The following is a 21265-nucleotide window of genomic DNA, read 5'->3' on the forward strand; positions in this document are numbered from 1 at the left end:
TGTGTATCTCTCTCGTCCACCGAAGCAAAGTATGTGGCTGCCGGTAGTTGTTGTGCTCAACTTCTATGGATGAGGCAAACTTTGAAGGATTACAGTGTCACTTGTGACGAAGTGCCTCTTTGGTGTGACAATGGAAGTGCCATCAAGATCTCTCTCAACCCGGTGCAACACTTCAAGACGAAGCATATTGATATTCAGTATCACTTCATCCGGGATCACATTAGGCGAGGGGAGATCAAGCTCAAGTATGTCAACACTCATGATAACCTTGCAGATATTTTCATGAAGCCCTTGGATGAAGCAAGATTTCATGAGTTAAGGCATGAGCTAAATATCATTGATTCGAGCAATGTGGCTTGAACTCTTGCACACCCCACCACACTCTTCATGATGTCTTGTTTAGGTGTAGGCATGGACATAGGGGGAGTGTTGTTCTCTCAATGAACTCTCCCTCCCCCATTATGCATAAATTGATCAAGTCTTTCACATTAGCCATTTTTTATGGCACTTGTGCTTCAAAGATGAGTTTTGGTCATGGGCCCAAGGATAATTCTTCGCGACGCCATACCATTTGCTCAAACATAGGTGGTCTCGACCACCGCCCTCTCTTCTCGAGAGTTTGTCTTTGTGTTGTTTCCTATTGCTTGTGCTCCTCTCATTTGAGTAGCTGTGCTTTGGTGTGGTCGTGTTCGGGTTTGCCTTGGCTAGTCTTGTGTCTTGTGTGGTATTTCCGTTTTTTGCAAGTCTTGCATAAGCCTTCCCCCCCCCCCCCTTGTTCCTACTTTGGGGCGCCTTAGTGGTACTACCGCAGCAGCCGAGCGGTACTACCGCCCTGTCGATACGGTACTACCATGGAGCGGTTCACTGGGCGCATTGTGCTTCAAATCTGCACCAAAGTGGTATACCGTGGTACTACCGCTTAGGGCTGGGTGTGTGGGGTATGTATCGGGCAGGGGGAGTTTCTACTCCCCCATACCCGTTCAGTTTGCCCCATCCCCTCGTCCTCTGTTAGGGCATTATTTTCCTCCGTTGTTTTGGTGATTGGTGACAATACGTTTGCGGACTAATCTGTGCATTAAGCTTTTCAGGTTTTCTAATATAAGAGCACTATGCGATTGTTACCCCTCGAGGACTTCACTTTAGACGGATTATTTTCCTTCGTTTCTTTTATGTGGAATTGAGTAATAGAAATAACCGTACTATCAAGAGGGGATCCATTTCGGAAGAGTATGGGTGGAATCATCACGTTCACATTCTCCTTGCACCCTTGCCTTCTTCCTGCTTCTTTGGAGTTTCTGTGTTGTGCAAAACAAGGGGTGCTTTGTGCTAAGCGGTACTACCGCGGCCAGGGCGGTAGTACCGCTTGTTAGTGCTGCTGGTACTACCGCCCCTGCTGTGGTCTCCATTTTTCGTGTCGGGTTTCCTTAAAGGAACACGCATGGGAGCAGTAGTAGGGACGGCAGTAGGGCGAGGTAGTACCGCTTGTCAGCGGTAGTACCGCTCCTACGTCCGCTCCAACTGCCGCTCAGCTCGCTGCCCTCCCCTGTTTTCCAGCGGCTGTAGGAAGCGGCAGTACCACCTATTGGCAGTAGTACCACCCTTAGGGTGGTAGTACCTCCCTAGTGCGTGTACTTCTTATTCCTCAGCTACGCTTGCCCTATGCCTGCTTGCCATAGTGGTAGTACCACTATGGCAGCGGTACTACCGCTCTAGAAACGGTAGTACGGCCCAGATGTGGACTGCGGGCTGCATAACGGTTGGATGTGTCCCCCCACTATATAAAGGGGTCTTCTTCTCCAAGAGGACTTACCTCTTCCTTCCCTAGACTCCATTGTTGCTCCAAGCTCCATTTTCATCCGATCTCTCTCCCTAACCAAATAAACTTGTTGATTTTCTAGGGATTGGTTGAGAAGGCCCCGATCTACACTTCCACCAAGAGAAATTTGATTCCCCCCACTAATCCCTTGTGGATCTTGTTACTATTGGGTGTTTGAGCACCCTAGACGGTTCAGGTCACCATGGATTCATATTCCATTGTGGCGAAGCTTCTTGGTGTTGTTGGGAGCCTCCAATTAAGTTGTGGAGATTGCCCCAACCTTGTTTGTAAAGGTCCGGTCACCGCCTGCAAGGGCACCAATAGTGGAATCATGACATCTCGCATTGTGTGAGGGTGTGAGGAGAATACGGTGGCCCTAGTGGCTTCTTGGGGAGCATTGTGCCTCCACACTGCTCCAACATGGTGAGAGGAGTACTCCATCCGACATGGTTGGCCAATCCGGTAGTGGTGCGCAAGACAAATGGGAAGTGGAGGCTATGTATTGATTACACAGACATCAATAAGGCCTGTCCAAAGGATCCCTTCCCATTACCGCGCATCGACCAGATTGTTGACTCCACGGTTGGATGTGACCTGTTATCATTCCTTGACACCTACTGGGATACCACCAGATCTTCATGACGAAAGAAGACGAGGAAAATACAGCATTCATCACCCCATGTGGTATGTACTGCTTTTTACAAATGCCTTTCAGGTTGAAGAGTGCTGGCTCGACCTTTGCAAGAGCAGTCCAAATTGGTTTTGAACACCAGCTACATAGAAATATGGAAGTTTGTATGGATGACATAGTGGTCAAAACCAAGGACAAAGCAACACTTGTGCAATATCTAGAGGAAACATTTGGGAACCTGCGCAAGATCAACCTCAAATTGAACCCTGAGAAGTGTGTCTTCGGTGTTCCATCCGGCAAGCTTCTCGGGTTCTTTGTGTCCCAGCGCGGGATTGAAGCAAACCTAGATAAGATCAAGGCCATCAAGCAAATTGAGGCACCCAGACGGATCAAGGACATGCGCCGGCTCACTAGTTGCGTTGCCGCCATGAGCCGGTTCATCTCCAAGTCCGCGGAGCATGCCCTTTCTTTTTTCAAGATCTTGAAGAAGGCAGGGCCAGTGGAGTGGACCCCAGAAGCCGGGGCAGCACTGCAGGATTTGAAGAAATACCTCTCCTCTACCCCAGTGCTGGTTTCACCCAAACCACAAGAACCGTTGCTGCTTTACCTAGCGGCAACAAATCAAGTGGTTAGCGCCGCACTAGTGGCGCAGAGAGAGGTCGACGAGAAGGCAGCAACAGTGGCAGAGCCAACAGAAGGCAAACCAAAACCCTCTCCGGTAGGGCTCGATCCCGGCAAGATCGAGTCCCCGGCAGGGGCCGGCGCCAGCACGACAGGACCCACACAACCGGGTGAAGAGGCGCAGAAAAAGAAAATGGTGCAACACCGAGTGTACTTCGTCAGCTCCCTCTTGCGGGGGGCTAGGTCAAGGTACTCAGGTGTGCAAAAGCTGCTCTTCGGCCTCCTTATGGCTTCGAGGAAGCTACGCCACTACTTCCAAGCGCACGAGATCACGATGGTCACACGCCTCCCATTGCAACGGATACTACACAACCCAGATGCGATGGGGAGGATCGTGGAATGGGCCTTGGAGCTGTCGAGTTTTGGCTTAAAGTTTGAAAGTACCTCGACGATTCAGAGCAGAGTCTTGGCGGAGTTTGTTGTGGAATGCACCTCAAAGCCCAACGAAGAGGTGCAAGAGACCACTCTCCCCAGCAGGGAAACGAGCCGCGACTGGATCATGTACTTTGATGGTGCCTTCTCGCTGCAAGGCGCCGGTGTTGTTGTGCTGCTTGTCGCACCCACCGGAGAGCACCTCAAGTATGTTGTCCAGATGCACTTTCCCCGGTAGATGTCGACCAACAACACCGCCGAGTACGAGGGTTTGCTTGCCGGTCTCAGGATCATGGCAGACCTCAGAGCTAAGAAGCTCATCGTCAGGGGCGACTCACAGCTTGTCGTCAGGTAGATCAACAAAGATTATCAAAGCCCATTAGTGGAAGCTTACGTTGATGAGGTGAGGAAACTGGAGGAGCGCTTTGACAGTATACAAGCGGAACATGTCCCTCGAGCGGAGAACGACATGGCCGACTACCTGTCAAAGCACGCTGCCCTCAAGCTACCTGTGGGACCAGGTACCTTTGTGCTTCAGTTAACCCAGCCATTCGTTGAGTCGTCGACCGAGCAGAGCAAGCGTAGGAAGCTAGGCCCCGGCAAGTACTTCCCCACCGAGCTCCCCGGAGCCGCCAGCGAAGATGTTGTCGTGGATGCCGACCCTGCTGCGGGGCAACCGACTCAGGCAGGACCTCAGGTCATGGCCGTGGTGACGGGCGCTCCCGCGGCAGAAGATATGCCTTTGGTCCTTGCCGTCGAGCCACAGGCTCCGGCATGGGCACAACACACTGTCTGATTCCTTCAAAAAGGGGAGCTTCCTGAGGAGCAGGAAGAGGCAGAAACAGTAGCCCGCCGGTCTGCTCTGTACCAATTCGTTGATAGCGTATTGTACAGAAGAAGATCGAACGGGGTGAAATTGATGTGCATCTCCCGGGAGGAAGGACTAAAGGTGTTGGCAGAGATACATGGAGGCATATGTGGCTCCCACATAGGGTCGAGCGCCCTTGCCGGCAAGGCTTTCCGGCAAGGTTTCTTCTGGCCCACCGCCCTCCAGGATGCGACGGCACTAGTAACCAAGTGTGAAGTGTGCCAGTTCCATTCGAAGAAGCTTCATCAACCAACTCAAGCCCTTCAAACTATCCCTCTCTCCCGGCCCTTCTCGGTCTGGGGGCTCGACATCTTGGGCCCTTTTCCCCGTGTAGTCTGGGGATTTGAGTACTTGTACGTCGCAATCGACAAGTTTTTCAAGGGACTAGTGGCCGAAAGTGGAAGCAGTGAGGAAGGTGACACCGCAGTCAGCCATCAAGTTTTTCAAGGGACTAGTGTGCCGTTTTGGGGTACCCAACAGGATCATCACCGACAACGGCACAAAGTTCACGAGCCACGCCCTCATACAATACGTTGAGGATCTCGGCAGCAGGGCCTATTTTGCTTCCGTGGCACATCCACGGAGCAACGACCAAGCGGAGAGGGTGAATGCTGAAGTCCTGCGAGGCTTAAGGACGAAGACTTTTGACAGGCTGTGCAAGAGTGGAAGGCACTGGATTGATGAGTTGTCGGCGGTTCTTTGGTCGATCAGAACAACGCCCATCAAGTCACCGGCCAGACACCCTTTGCCCTGGTCTACGGGGCAGAGGCAGTTCTCTTCACGGAACTCATATACGGGTCACCTCGAGTGCTCGCTTATGATGAGCTTGAGCAAGAGCAATTGCGGCAAGATGACGCAACGCTCCTTGAGGAAGATCGTCTCCGGGCGGCTGTGAGAGCAGCACGCTACCAGCAAGCTTTGCGCCGCTACCATAGCCGCAAGGTTTATGCCCGGAGCCTTGAGGAAGGCGACCTTGTTCTTCGGCGCGTTCAGTCGGCCAAGAATTCCAACAACTTAACGCCAAAGTGGAAGGCCCTTATCGGGTAACGCGAGTCACCAGGCCCGGCGCAGTCCGGCTGGAGACCGAAGATGCCATTCCAGTGAGCAACTCATGGAACATCGAGCATCTTCGCAAGTTTTACGCATAAGGTGCGGTTGCCGGGCCTCCCGGCAAGCCACCCTGTTGTACAAGCCTTGCCGGCAAGGCATGTAACCCTTTGTACAAAGCCAGGCGCAGACCCTGATCATAAATAAACGAAGCGCTGGCGCCCTAAGTTATAGCATGCGTGCTAGGTCGAGTCTCTTCCTCAGTTAGGGTTGATAGTGCTTAGCGGTGGCTAACCCCTAGCTTAGAGGTCGAGTGCGCGTCTCTCTGTTCCTCGCTATCTTCTTTGGCTCGCAGAGCACGTAAGTATTCTTGTCGAGCTATTTTGGAAGAAGGGAACAGACCGGCGTCCGAGCCCCGGCAAGCCTAAAGTGATCAGGGGCTACAAGAACAAGGATCCCTCCGTGGCAAGCCAAGATCGCCGGGGGCTGCAGATCCAGATAAGTTCTCTATCCCCCATCATGCATTTTGTTATGGACTAGGATGCGTGAAACCTCGTTCTGTCCCTGGGCTACCATGCTCCCCCTTTTCGGCACCCAAGGGTTATCCCCTGGGTCTGAATTTGGTCGTAGCCGCGACAGCAAAGAAAAGGGGCGAGGAGCCTAAGCCCACCTCATCCCTGCCTCCGTCGAAAGCGTGAGAAAGCTCGAGCAAGGTGGGGGGACGGCAAGGCATGTTGCCGGGCAAAAAAACGTTTATCTTAAGGATCACAAGGACTCACCCCTTGTCGTGGGTTCCTCCCATGAACGAAAATCCCGACAAACATCCCTTTTTCATTAAAAAACATCCCATACAGGTACAGTCCATACGAAATGAAAAACATGAAAAAGGGGGATTACAAGTTCTAAAGCAAGCAATGGCCCGAAGGCTTACAAGACTAAAAAGATATAAGGTGCCCATAATCCCGTTCTTGTCCCTCTCCTCAGGAAATGGAACAAGAAAGCAGAAGGGCAAATGGGGCGCCTAGGTGAGCTACGAGTGGCAGAAGACACCAAGAGAACATCTCATTGGCCGTCCAAGGGCTGGATGGTGATGGCGGCGCTGGAGGCAGAGCTCGAAGACGAGGCGGCAGGACATCAACACGCGATGAAGGCGTCGGTGCCCGCGTACTCCGACTTGACGGCCTTGCCGCCCGCCCTCTTCCTCTTCCGCGGCCTCCCTACGCCAGCCGCCCAAGAAGACGACCCTGAGAAGTTCAAGGAGCCAGCGACACGGATGATGGGGACGCCTGTGCCGCCTGGAGCAGCGCCCGACACCTAGTCGGACTCGTCATCCTGCCGCCCGCTGCCTTCGTCGTCGCTGTCGTTGTCTTCCTTACCACTCTCGCTTGAGGAGGAATCTTCATCATCGGAGGAACTCTCCACGCAGCACCTCACGCGGGTCCCGAAGTGCCCGAAGATCTTGACGGAGAGGAGGCCATCCTCCATTAATTTGAAATGGAGGGCGAGCCCATCCGTCAAGCTATGGAGGCGGGCGAAGGTCTTCCACCTCGGTGAAGATACATGATGTGAGGGGCGGGGAACTCGACGTCGGCCCAGGTGCCACTATTCCCACAACCCCTCATGTGCAGCCGCAGCGCCCGTGGCGGATCCAGCTCCATATCCCGCGCAAATGGAGTCGAGAGGCGGAGGCGACGGCACAGTGGATGGCGCGTCCTGACGAAGAATTCACAGGGGTTGTCCCCAGCATGGCCCTCCATCGGAGGAGGGGCTGCTGGAGGAGGCGAAGCTGACCTACCGTCCCGTCCTCCTCTCCCTCGGGCACCACGACGGCCTCGACCTCGCCCCCTCCCCCTTCCTCTAGTGTCCGGCTCCGCCGCTACGAGCTCTTGGGGAGGAGCGATGCGCTGCCAGGCCGAAACCCTCGCCGCCACCGATGAAGCATCGCCATGCCCCCTCTCCATGGCAAGAGAAGAAAGTAGGAATGGGGAGAGGCAGATGGCCAAAGGATGAGGGGCACCGTTCCGCCCGCTCCCCTCTTTATAAAGGGGCAGGTGAGGGAGTCCTGGATTAGGGGGTATCCGGACAGCCGGACTACATACATCGTCCGAACTATTGAAGCGTGAAGATACAAGACTCAAGACTCCGGCCCGTGTCTGGATGGGACTCTCCTTTGCGTGGAAGAAAAGCTTGGTGATCCGGATATTATATTTCCTTCCTTGTAACCGACTCCATGTAAACCCTAGCCCTCTCCGGTGTCTATATAAATCGGAGAGGTTGGTCCTTAGAAGGCCGATCACAATTACAATCATACCATCATAGGCTAGCTCTTAGAGTTTAGCCTCTATGATCTCGTGGTAGATCTACTCTTGTACTCCTCATATCCTCAATATTAATCAAGCAGGAAGTAGGGTTTTACCTCCATCGAGAGGGCCCAAACCTGGGTAAACATTGTGTCCCTTGCTTCCTGTTACCATCAGCCTAAGATGCATAGATCGGGACCCCCTACCCGAGATCCACCGGTTTTGACACCGACAACGGGGATGAGGCTCGGCCGCCCCCTCTCGGTCAATCCGGCTTCTCGAAGTGACAGCAAGCGGGATCGTCGACCGCCCTCCCCGCTCCATTGAAGACGTGTGAGAATCGACCCGCACGCGCGCGGCTATCCACGTCCCCTGCGCCTATCATTCACTCTGTGTTATGCATGCGGCGACTATGGCGCAAGGGGAGGGCGCAGTGGGACGCGTGGGACGACGGTTCCCGAACAAGGGCAGTAAATAGGAGGCGGCCCTGCGGTCTCGAAGAGACACGCAAGCCGCCTCTTTACTTTCCGCCACAAGGTGACGCTAGCAAGCCCACATCATGCGCGCGCACGACCCCCACGTCGCGCGTTCAACGCGGGTGGTGGGGAAGTGCAGCGGACAGAACAGTGGCCGCGGTAAAAAATCCGCCCCAACTGCCCGCGCATCGTTCTGGGCCTTGCCCAACTACGTGTTGCGCTTATGTATGGCCCAGGCCCGGGGGCTACTGTCGGTGTACAAAAGTAGGGGCTCTCCTTTTGACCCCTTTACTTGTGCACGGGCAGTCAGAGCCTCCCGGCACGGTCACGCATAGACATGGCAGAGAAGGGAAGCCGGAGAAAAGCCAAAGCCACAAGGCGAACAGAACAACAACAAGGACCAAGGCCACGAAGACCGAATGGGCGAAGCAGGTTCCCCGGCAAGGACCCTTGCTGGCGCAGCCTCAGCAGCCCTGGCAAGACCCTTGCCGGGGCAACTCGCCCACACCAGCTGAGCGAGCCACCCTTGAGCCCACCAACGCTAGACAAATGCATTGGACAGGGGTTCGGGAGGCACCTCCGTGCTGGTATGCAGATCTTTGTGAAGACATAGGATGCTCAAGATCAAATGGGGATAGGAAGGCAACCATCCTCACCAAAGAAACCCACGAGACCTCCGGCAAGATCCTTACCGGGGAAGTTAGCGTGCCACGACAAGGCCCTTGCCGGTCCACCCGGCAAGATCCTTGTCGGGCCACCCGACGAGACCCTCACCAAGCGCACCGGCAGGACCACTGCCAGGCCCGCACCAACCAAGTCTTCACCACCGTTCTCATACAGCCGCCGACCCAGCCAGCTGGGCAGGCACCTGCGTGGCAACATGCAACCCTTCGTGGAGGCTTCACCACCGCACCACCTCAGCTGCTTGCCTGCCTACATGGCACTGCATGCACCGCTGGCCAGGGCGCATGTCGAAGCAAGGAGGAGCAGCGACGGACGGGACGGGCCTTGCTCCCGTCCCCAATAAAGCAAAGGGACACCTAAGCCTCGCATTAAATGCGTCTTGTCCTATAACACCAGCGATAAGGTCGCAACGCTGTAGCACTTTCCACCTCCTGTGTGCCACTGTGGAAACCCCTTTCATCTATAAAAGGAGGCCCATGGCGCACTGAGAAGGGATTTGGCTTTTTCGAACCTCGGAGCACCTAGAGCTAGTTCGAGAACCCGAGAACACTAATACAACCACCAAAGCAAGATCATAGGGTTTTACGCATCTTTGTGGCCCGAACCTGGGTCAATCCCCCTTGTGTCGTCTGCTAGTCCCGCTCTCGTCACGATCCCCGTGCCCCGCAACCGTAGAAGGGATTCCAGTGATCCCATAGGTGTCGTTTCCCACCGACAAAGAGGATGATGAGGAAGAAGATGAGAGCAACCCCGAAGATACTAAGTATGATTATCATGAACACATGGCTCTTGCTTCAAGGCAATTTTGGAGAAAGAAGAACACAAGGCCAAACTTCAACAAGAATAACTTAAGTAGCTTCAAGGGGTTTTTCTAAGACCTGGAGAAAGGAGGGAAATCACGGTCGATGGTCGCTCCCTCTCCCGCTCCCGCTCCTGCTCCACCCTCCTCGCCTGCCAGCCTGCTGGGCGACGGGCATGCCACCGGCACCACCCACGACCTAACTCTCGCCACCAACCCCCTACACGAGCTCCTTCCATTAGTAGCTCCACCACCTTCACCCTTCTTTGACCTACCTTATGTAAAAGCCGGCCAGGTAGCTCTCCGATGCTTCCTGGGCTGCGGCAATGCTATGGGTCTGGAGTTTGAAGATGATTGTTGCTACTACCTCCGTCTAGACACCACCACCCCGGCCCTCCACCTCGCCTCACCGATGTACATCACCTTCGCCTGCTCCAACTGCCACCTCGACGCCATTGTTGTCGCCGCTCTGCTCCAAGCCATTCTGGGTGCCTCGGCCGCCCACTTCTTCGTCGCACAATGTTCTCCCTTGATCTTTCGTTTCCACGTTGCTTCTGCGCGTGTTGCAGAGATCATTCTCGCTCAAACCGCTCTCCGTTGCCGCAACTACTCCTTCTCCTTTGCCCGAACCCTACCCCCGCATCCACCACCAGCTCGCTCTACTCCTACATGCATGACGATTGCACAACTGCTCCAAATCCCTGAAGACCTGGGCATCCACTTCGAAAAGGTTGCCTAGGCATAATTTCGATCGCCTGTCTCCATTCTCCCACCAGACCAGCAACACGGATGCCGCATGTACGCGTGTGTCATCCAGTTCCCTTTCGTTCTCGATGCATCCACGATGAGCCTCATCCTCGCTAGCCTCTTCGGTGGTGTTTGCCACCTTTTCAATGTAACGGATGACGGTGATTCGTGCTTCTCCTTCACTGTGGCCTCGCCTGACGTAGCATCGCTCATAGCCTCCATGGGTGACTTCCACAAGCTGGGCATGATGATCCGTTTCCCCTGGCCTCTGCCCATGATGGGTACCTGCTTCTTGCCTGCTGGGGTTGCCTCATCGTCGTCTGATGGTACCACAGCCCCCTCATCGCCGCCGGTTGATCATGCTCTACTGCCACCTGCATCGCCATCTCTTGATCTATCCAATGAGCGTAGCCAACGGCCTAGTATTAGCTTTTTTATCGTATGCTTAATCTTAATCGCTTTACCCAGCTTTCACCACTCATGCATTACACTCAACACAAGCATTTTTTGGATTACTTTCCTACCAATTACTCTTAGGCCTAATGAACTGTTAGTTGAGTCTGCCCTAAACCACTATTTTTCGGTCAAGCAAGATTTTCTGGCAGTCAAAGTGCATGAGCACATTTTCCAGTCTGGCATCTACTCCCACTCAATCAAAATTCAAATTCTCAAATATGGATCCCTTGATTTTGAAGGGTTTAGACTCTTCCTCTTTGACTGGCTTGATCTGGAGGTCGCACACTGCAGTCGCTTCCTTCATCATTACTCCAAGTTTACATATCCTTCCCTGCCCACTCGATCGGACTCCATTCTTGGCTCTTTCGATCACCAGCTTCTGCAGCTCCATGCGCCGCAACAGTCCACCGCAGTCGCACGCTCTCCGCACATCCACCCTGCCCCGCATGCGCCTGGGGCCTGCTACATGCATGATGATGGTTGTGCGGCGCCTGCTGTCCCACCGTATCTAGCAAAAGATCCATACACTATGCCGGATTCGCTGCATGCAGGCGGAGTCGATGCGTGCCCCCAGGACCCCCTCCCTGTCTCTCTGTCAGTGCCATTTTTGGATGGCCCGCTTGCCTGCCCCATGTCTAATCCGGCCCCCACTGCGCCACCCACTGTCTCCCCACGCGCGGCTCCGACGACTGCATCAATGGCGAATCTTGTATCGGGAACTGACGAAGCGGAGAGATCACGCGCTCGCCCGCCGCTACACCTTCTCCACGCTCCCCCTGATATGCAACTAGGCCTTGTCATCACGCCTAACCCACCTCTATAGGCTACGTCGGTCATTCGGTCACCACACCACAGCACGTCGCCCCATTGCCTTGTGACACACGCAACGGCCCCAGCCACCCTGACGGCGGCCTTGCCACCCTCTCGATCCAATAGCAAAACGACGCCATCATACAAAGATGCTCTACTCTCCCCCCTTCCTGCTCATAGCCATCCACTCCCACCCCCCAAATATATAACACCCAGACACCTCCTTCCCCATCACCTTCACTCTCACACTCCTCCACCCACCAAAAGAAAGCGCCGCTGCTTCAGGTGCCTTGCGCTAGATCACTGTGTGGAGGCTTGCCGTGACCCAGTCCGTTGCGCTCGCTGCTGGCGGTGCGGCCACCGTAGTCGTGGCTGCAGGTACAAGCGGATCTGGCCCTTCTTCCTGCCTCTTCCAGACTCCTTCTCCTCCCATCCTAACCCAGTTTTTTGCACACGTAGCATGGACCCCTTCGGATCATCCTCGACTTCGACCCGCGCCGCATGCACGCTCATGATCGGCGACGTCCCCGTCATCCTCTCCCAACCCTTCACCATGCTCTGTGTCCCCTCCCCCTTCGTTCTCAATGGCATTCCTGTCAATGCCAACGGGGCTCCTCTCCCCCACTCACCGTCACACGCCTCTACACCTCCTCCCACACCCACCCCCCCATCCCCAGGAGCCCATCATTCGCACACGCCACCGTTCGACACCCAACAGCTGCGAGATCGGCTCTCTGACGTCCTCCTCGCCTCCCAATACAGCCGCCACGGCCCTTCCATGAGGCTGGCGTGTTGCCGTCGTACGGAGATATGCATTTAGTCACCGCTCCACCATGCCTAGTTCACTGCCCGCGCCGCTTTGCCTTCGTGCACCTCCGGCACCCAGACCCCAACCCCACCCCCCTCATCCGTAGAGCTATCCAGCACACATGCGGCAACCCCGCCTTTATCATGGGCGGCTCGTGGTGGGGGATTGCCTGCCTCACCTTCCACACTTCGGTCGCACGAAATGATGTCATTAGCCACAGCCCAATCGAGTTCGAGGGGAGTGTTTTCACCATTGAGCCGGTCGAGCACGTCAACCGCTCTATTGCCATATTCACTGACCTTGCTGAGGTCGAGGTTTCCGAGTTTCTACACGAGCTCTGGCACAATGATGGCATACGCTTCGCCCTGGCCTTTCTGGGTGACATATGTGCCGTTGATGATTTCTACCTCCATGGCATCAACTACACATCAGTACACGCTCTCGTGCTCCTCCAATCAGGCAAGCCAGCTCCCCCCGGCATTGTCATCCAGCTTCCACCCATCAATGAGATCAAAATCACAAAAGTAGTAAAAGTTTCTCGCTGGCACCATAGTGACGGGGCCAATCCCTTCAGCGGCAACTCATCTGACGGTGACTCGGTGCCGCTCTCTCAGCATGCATCTCGACGCCCGCCCTCCCCTGCTCACCTAGCACCTATTGTATCTGCGGTACGCGCGAGCTGGCGGTCCGACCCCACCTATGGCGGCTCTAGGCCGGTCGCCACCCGTGCATCTGTTGCTTCCCCGGGCTCTAACCGATCTGCTCTGGCCTCTCCCTTTCCTCTTTTTGGCACCATGCGCCAGCCACTCATTATCTCCGACAACGATTATGCTACCTCCGATCACATGCACGCCCCGCTCCTGCATGGCGTGGCCTCGTGCTCCCTGGACGCGGTGCATGCACCCCCTCCTATGGACATGGCCCCAACTGTCATTCGCCTGGCCGCCCAGGTGGGCTCTGTGGTGCCACCTGACCCATGCCTTGGGTCGCACACCGCCCCTCCACCTGTGGGCCCGCTGATGCCATCCAACGTGTCCGTGTTCGCCGCATTTATTCCGCATGCAGATGCACCTCCTGTCCCCACCAACCTCACATTCTCTGTTGGTGAATCTTCATGTGATGCTGGTAACCCCACCTCCCCGCCCACCCTTAATCAATCTAATATCATTCCATCTGCCTTCCTACCACTGACTGTGATCGTCGTGGATGCAGCTCTCCCTCTGCAGGATCTGGACACTCACGAGTGCACCATTCGGAAGGAGCGCCATAAGATAGCGCGCGACCAGTCCGTGACCAAAGACAAGCTTCGGCGGAGCGCGCGACTGGCTGGCAAGGAGGCCAAGTACTCCCCAATGCTCGCCAGAGCCGTCAAGACCAAGGTGGCCCGCCTCTCTGCCGCCAACGTCGACACGACCATTGGCTGAGCTATCCAGGAGGCCCGCCTCCACGAGTCTGATGCCCCTCCTGCATCCGTCGAGGACCTTGCAGCAATTCCACTGCTCTGCGGCGCCGACGACGGCCAGGTGGATGCCATCCTTGGGTCTGAGGACTCTGCTTCTGGTGACGATGAAGCCCCATGATTTGCATCCTCACTGTTAACGATTCTGTGGCGTGCTCTCGGCCGTCCCCGCCACCCTTAGTTTCTCTGCATGTCGCTGCCGTTACCCTGTAATTTTGGCTGTCGAGACTTCTATCAAATGTACCACTACTACTCTTGTCTCCACACGTATCTTTTGTGCATGTACGCATGTTGTACCCCACCTCTGATCGTTGGTATTGTAGCCATCTTTATGAGTAATGAAGCCTTTTTAATTTGCTCCTGGAACGTTCGTGGTCTTGGCGATAACGATAAATGCTCCGACGTACTCTCTGAGCTGGTGACGACTAAGCCGCATATAACCCTCTTGCAAGAATCAAAACTCGACACACTCCTTGCCTCTAAACTAAAATCCTTTCAACCACGAACACTTGATCAAGTCTTCTCCCTGCCAGCGGTCGGGACCGCGGGGGGTACTATCTCTCCCTTTAACTCAAACTTTTTCCAGCCCGTCTCTTTCTCACATCTAACCTTCTCCTCCACCCTAATTATACAATCAACTGCGTGTTCCCAACACATTGCCATCACCAACATCTACGCCCCATCATCACGATCACTCAAGAAAGATTTCTTAAATGAGCTCTCATCTATCGCACAACCCGATGACACCCCCTGGATCATTGTTGGTGACTTCAACCTCGTCCGCTTCCCCTCTGACAAAAACAACACCGCCTTTCACCACGCCGAAGCAAATGCCTTTAACCAAACCTTAGATGATCTAGCGCTCATCGAACTGCCCCTACTTGATCGCAGGTTCACCTGGTCGAACAATCGAGCAAATCCCACCCTAGAGCGGCTAGATCATGTCTTCTTCAACCTTGCTTGGGCAGACGCCTTCCCTAGCACCTCGCTCTCCTCTCGCACACGATTCACGTCTGATCACGTTCCACTTCTCATCCACGTCACCACCACCATCCCACACTCTAATTTTTTCAAATTTGAGCCTGGCTGGGGTAGCCTCCAGCCCTGTAGAGACATCATCAACCAAATTTGGGTCGCACAGCCCTTTTTGCCACCCAACCACTACAAAAAAGACACATCCGTGACATTTTGGGCCGAACAAATTTTTTTCTGTCATACATATGATACTTCTATGATGATAATTGTGACAAAACCCGGTATCATCATAGATGTGGCGGGCTCCTACTTCTATGACAAAAAATCATGACAGAAAATGGGCTTTTCATCTTGGGCGGGCCGGAGACGCAAATGCATGACATTCTTTGGTCCGTCCATGATGGAAAAACCATGGTAGAAGCGAGGGCGAGGAAAATTTCAGGGAGTTCCCGGTTACGATGGGCGGTCGGGGGCCGAGCGATGCGCGTTTCTCTCGTACACGTACGCGTGTGTGTGCGAGGTGTTGGCTCTAACTGAACCCAAGCGAGGCGTTGGGCTCTAACTGAACCCAAGCAATTGCACTGCAGGCTACGCGTTACTGAACCCGAGCGATCGATTGATGGTTGTTATATGAACCCGATCGAGCGATTCCTTTGCTACGCTACTAACTGAAGCCGATCGATGCTGCCTCTCTGGATGAGTAGTGAGCATTGCGGGGGGGTCGAGGAACAGTGAGCAGTGGGTGTGGATGTAGGACCCCGTGGCGTTGCCTCTGGATGAACAGGACGACCCGGGGGAGGGCTGGGTGAACAGTAGACGGTGGAGGGGTGCCCGTGGAGGGGTGGTTGAATAGTAGCCGATGGAGTAGCGTGCGGTGGAGGCTAGATGAACAGGAGCCCGTGAAGACTGGAGGAGGTCGACGGTAGCCCATGGTGGCTGGAGGAGGTCGATGGTGGAGATGAACAGTATCCCGTAGAGTCCCGTTTTGCGGTACGCCGCACCCCTCCCGATGAACAGGACCCCCATTTCGACCGTAGCGCTCCAACACAAGTCTGTTTCATCCGTTTTGCGGTACGCCACAACCCTCCTGATCAACAGGACCCTCGCTTCGACCGTAGCACTCGAACACAAGTCTGTTTCATCTGTTTTGCGGTACGCCACACCCTTTCCGATCAACAGGACCCCCGTTTCGACCGTAGGAGGTCCGTTTCCTCTATTTTGCAGTATGCCAAACCCCTCCCAATGAACAGGATCCCGTTTCGAACATGGCCGGTCGAACACAAGGCCATTTCCTCCATTCTACAGTACGCTAGGCCTCGTTTCCATCGCCTGTTCCGTCCAAGCCGGTTGGCTCCCACGCGTTCCATTGCCTCCCGATGAACACGACGCATTCTGTTGCCTCCCCATGAACACGACACATTCCGTTGCCTCCCCATGAACACGACGATGACGCTGTTTCTCCTTCCGACCCAGCCATGTACACGAGCCCTGGCCGTACGTAAGCGCGAGTAGGCAGTCGAGACCCCACCCGTATGTACGTACGTGGCCGTATTTTCTTTCTTGCACCCTGGTCGTTGTATGTGCGTGTACATGCTATGTGCGCGCCTCTACTACGACATGTGCGCGCCTCTACTACGACACGTGCACACCTCTACATCGACAAGTATGTACACACACGTTCGCGACCAGAATGATAATGCTACGTATGCTTCGACCAGGTAGGTCCCGACTGTCAGGCAATTCCTTGCGTGCGAAGATGTAGCTGGTGGGTCCCAACAGTCAGGGGGGCGAATCGCTTTTTTTTGCCCGGATGCACTTCCTTGAGTGCAAAGATGTAGCTGGTGGGTCCTAGCAGTCAGGGGGCGAATCATTTTTTTTGCTCGTAATATGGACGCACTTCCTTGCGTGCGAAGATGTAGCTGGTAGGTCCCAGCAGTCAGGGGGAAAATGTTTTTTTCGTAAAATACGGTGGCCCGTCCAGTGGGTCCCTGCTGTCAGGTGTAGGAATCATTATTTTCCGCGTAATAAGGAGGCACTTCCTTGTGGCTATCATGGACTCAGCTGTCAGCCTCTCCACGTACAGTACTCTTCCGATGGAATTTGGTCGTTGACCACATTGACCACGCCACGCCGAGAGCACCACGGCGGTGGACGACGATGAGGCCTAGGAAGGGGACAACACGGAGCCGGGGAAGACGCGGCAGTGGATGCCCACACAAAGAGGAGTACAAGGGTTCACTAGTTCGGCTGTGGTGTGAGGCTGCAGTCGCCGCAGAATAATAGGGGGTGTGGGTGAGTAGAGGTATGGCCTGGCCAGTGGTGGGAGTAGTAGGGGGCGGTGAGGCCTCTGCGGCATCATAGCCGGCCACGGAAGGCAGGAGCACGCGGCACGACCGGCGCTAGTTTGGGTGGCTGGAGCAAGAAGACCAGAGGTTGAAGAAGCACTACAGCCGTTGGATGAACATCATACGGTAACAGGAGCTAGAATCGTTCATATTGACTAAGTTGACAAAGCCCTCCGTCCCCGTCAACTTGGTAGGCCCACAAGTCAGCCTCCCACTATGCTAGGTTCAAGATGGCAGGGGGAGTATTCATTTTTTGTGTGTAATAAGGAGGCACTTCCTTGCGTGCGAAGATAGCTGGTGGGTCCGACCTGTCAGCGGGGGGCATGTTTTTTCGCGAAATACAAAGGCCCTTCCTGTGGGTCCTAGATGTCAGGTGGAGGAATCATTATTTTGCGCGTAATAAGGAGACATTTCCTTGTGTGCGGCCATGGACCCAGCTGTCAGCCTCTCCACGCATAGTCTACTTCCGATGGTTTCATTCGTTGACCACGTTGACCACGCCGCGCCGAGCGCATCCAAGGTGGTGGATGACGGTGAGGCCCCGAATAGCAACGAGCCGGAGATGGGAAGACGCGGGAGTAGAGTCGCAGACGGAGAGGTGTACGAGGGTTAACTGGTTCTAGTGCGGTGTGGTTCGGCATTCGATGGAGAAGAACAGGAGGTGTGGAGGGATGGAGGGATGGCCTGGCCAACGGTGGAGTAGCGCTTCATAGCGAAGCGTGCTAAGCAGAGCTGCTAGCAGCAGGAGGCAGGAGGTGGTCCCGGCGGTGCTGGAGGAAGAAGACGAGAGATTGAAGATGGATGCCGGTCGTTGGATGTAAATCCAATGGCAAGCATGTCAGAATCATTTGTTGACTAAATTGACAACGACTTGCGTTGGCTTCGACCTATTGGCCCACATTTCAGCCTCCAAAAATGTGGCACATATTCAACCCATTTTTTCAGAATTTACAGTCCTTTTTTGCACCGTAGAATTTACAGTCAATTTAACCTTCTTTTTTTGAATTACAGCCATTAGCTGGGCTGGGTGAACAAATAATGTAGCGTCCATGAGGCCCATTTATTTTATTTCCTAAAAAATTACAGGCCATTTGCACTTTCTCGAAATACACGATTATGCTGGGCTGATTCTAATTATAATGTTGGGTTGGGCCAGCAATGTTATCAAAAAATAAAAAGGGGCTGAGCATTTTGTTATAAATATATTTAAATAATAAGTGATATTATTACATTCGTCCTTAAATCTTACCAAGCTTTTGTACACAATCACTAGGATTTTCGTGCCAAAACAATCCAGGATTTTATTGTTAAGAAATTATTTTTATTAGTTAATAATATGTGGGATATTGTTTTCTTACATATGTAAGTATCTGTTAAATATATGATGACAATAAAAATAATATATAATAACATATAAAATAATTTAAATATATATACTATAGTTAGAAGGGAAACATAAGTTGGACCTGGTGTTCCTATTCTTATATAGAAAAATAGAACAAACCTTTGCCTTTTCTTCAAAAAAATACATAAATTGGGCTTCCGGTATTCAGGAAAAATAAAACCTCGGATGGGAGGTCCATAGGCCGGTCGATACATGACAACCCTCAAGAAAATACAAATAGGCCTATGGACCTCCCATCCGAGGTCGTGGGCTGCGCATGTTAAAAATGAAAGCCTAGACGGGGCAGCCCAAAACCCAGCTGATACTTGTTGATCCAGTGATAATGAATGATACCTGCCAGCTCCCCTGCTTCATTGTGAATTTATCTCCTATAGTAACTATGTTGAAGCACCTAAAAAAATGTAACTATGTTGACAAACCGGTGGGCCCCAATGTCAGTATAGCATTAGGAGGAAGTATTTTTTCGATGAGGCACTTGCTTGCGTACGGCCATAGACCTGGTGGGTCCCGACTGTCCGCCTCTCCACGTACAGTCCTTTCCAGATTCCTCTCGTTTGTTCAGCATGTTCACAACGGTAGACAGCGGCGTCGCGGCGAGCGCACAAAGGCGTAGGAGGGGATCCGACCACCTGAGGAAGTGCCTTATTATTAACGAAACTACTGAACTAGCCTAGTGGCCAAGTGACACTACTCGACATTTGTTCCGCCCGGGTTCGATTCCACCTCACACCTATGCAGGGAAAATATCTCCAAATATTTTTCCTCTGCCTTTATTGACATGTGGGTCCCCATTGTCATCTACGCACACCATGTCCAACACTTGCCAAAACTTCGTCCCTCGTTTTCTCTGTGTTTCGCACACTCGACATTGTGTGGGCATTTTGACTGTGCATCATATGAAGATGTGCTATGCATGAATGTTGATCAGCATGATGTTAACTGGCTGGTAGTTCCATGTTCGACCATGAATAAAACTCCCAACATGATGTTAACCCTGTTTGAAAAGGCCGTGTTAATATAAATGCTCTGCCTCTGAAAGTTGCAGTTTCTTATCTGAAACTAAACTTGCAGTTTCTTCTCTGAGAATCACATTGTCTGCACTTTAATACTCCTATGAAACTACATTTTTTTAAGTGCTAAAAATAGATCTCTAGAATTCATAAAATACTTCATATGCTCAATACTGCAAATCTGAAAATTCAAAAGACATTCCTATCTGAAAGTACTCTCAAAATACACAACACAAAACACAATTCACAACCTGCAAATACTGACAACCCTAAGCTCCTCCTAATAATTCACAACCTGCCCGGCTATTGGGCTGGGGGGCAGTCCCCTCCTATTCCTCGGCGGTAGACAGCCGCCTCGTGAGACAATGTGAACGGCAAGGGAGAGGATGGCGGGGAAGCGTCATCGGGCCAACTGCTTTTCTCCTCTTGCAGTTGGGTTCGGTCGACGAAGACTCCACTGGCTCGCTCTGGCAGGACACCCTCACAAACGGCACCCTGTAGATGCTCGATCCTTCAATCTCTGGTGGATGCTCCATCTAGGATCGATACTCCCACCACCGCTCCGCTCCCTCACGATCGGATTCGGTGAATCTGTTTGCTCCATGGCCCAGAGGAGCAACTCTATGTACTCCGGCGTGACTCCCTCCGGGAGTGTCGCCGCCTTTTCGCTCTGTTGCAGATATTTGGCCATGGATGTCACCATCGCTGCTAGTTGGTCCTTGTTGTCAAACCAAGACTGTATCTCCAACATCCTAGCTAGCTTCACGGGGTCGCTGTCTACGATCCTCACATATCGGTTGTACTCCTCCATCAATCTACTTCTCCACAGGTTGGTTTTGGAATGGAAGAGGAGAGGAGCAGTGTTGGTTTTGGATTAGAACGGGAGAGGAGCGACGCTGGTTTTGGACTGGAACAGGAGAGGAGGTGTGGTGGTTTTGAAATGGAAGAGGAGAGGAGCGGCACTGGATTTAGATTGGAACAGGAGAGGAGCGGCGGTGGTTTAAGAGGAGAAGAGCGGAAGAGCGGCGCTGGTCTTGGAAATATTTTTTTGTTGTTTTGCGTATTTTGGGTCAAAGTTTGACCACGTACTGTATTTGACAAGCAAAATGTGAATGCATGTCACCAAAAATTGTATCGTTTGGTTCGTATCTGAATGTACTTTCAAATTATATTATTTTTGCAACGTATAACATATATTTTATGTGCGAAAATCATGGTCAATTATGACCCAGAATAAAAGGAAGACTAGTTAATGTGGGGTCACTTTCTTAATTGAAGGTTAAATTGATTTTGATTTTGATCCAGTCACAGCGCGCTGGCCCTCTCGTCCAATCCTAAATCGCTGCCCACGCTCCTCTCCCTCTTATCCATTGCAAACCCACCTCCTCTCCTCTCCATAATCTCCATTCCAAAACCACTGTCTCGCCTCTCCCTCTTCGGATCTTCTCCATTGCAAAACCACCTCCTCTCCTCTCCATCGTCTACATTCCAAAACCACTATCTCGCCTCTCCCTCTTCTCTATTGCAAGACCACTGACTCTCCTCCCATCTTCCAAAGCTAGCACCGGACCACTTA

Source organism: Triticum aestivum, chromosome 6B (assembly GCF_018294505.1).
Source record: "Triticum aestivum cultivar Chinese Spring chromosome 6B, IWGSC CS RefSeq v2.1, whole genome shotgun sequence".
NCBI classification, from domain to species: Eukaryota; Viridiplantae; Streptophyta; class Magnoliopsida; order Poales; family Poaceae; genus Triticum; species Triticum aestivum.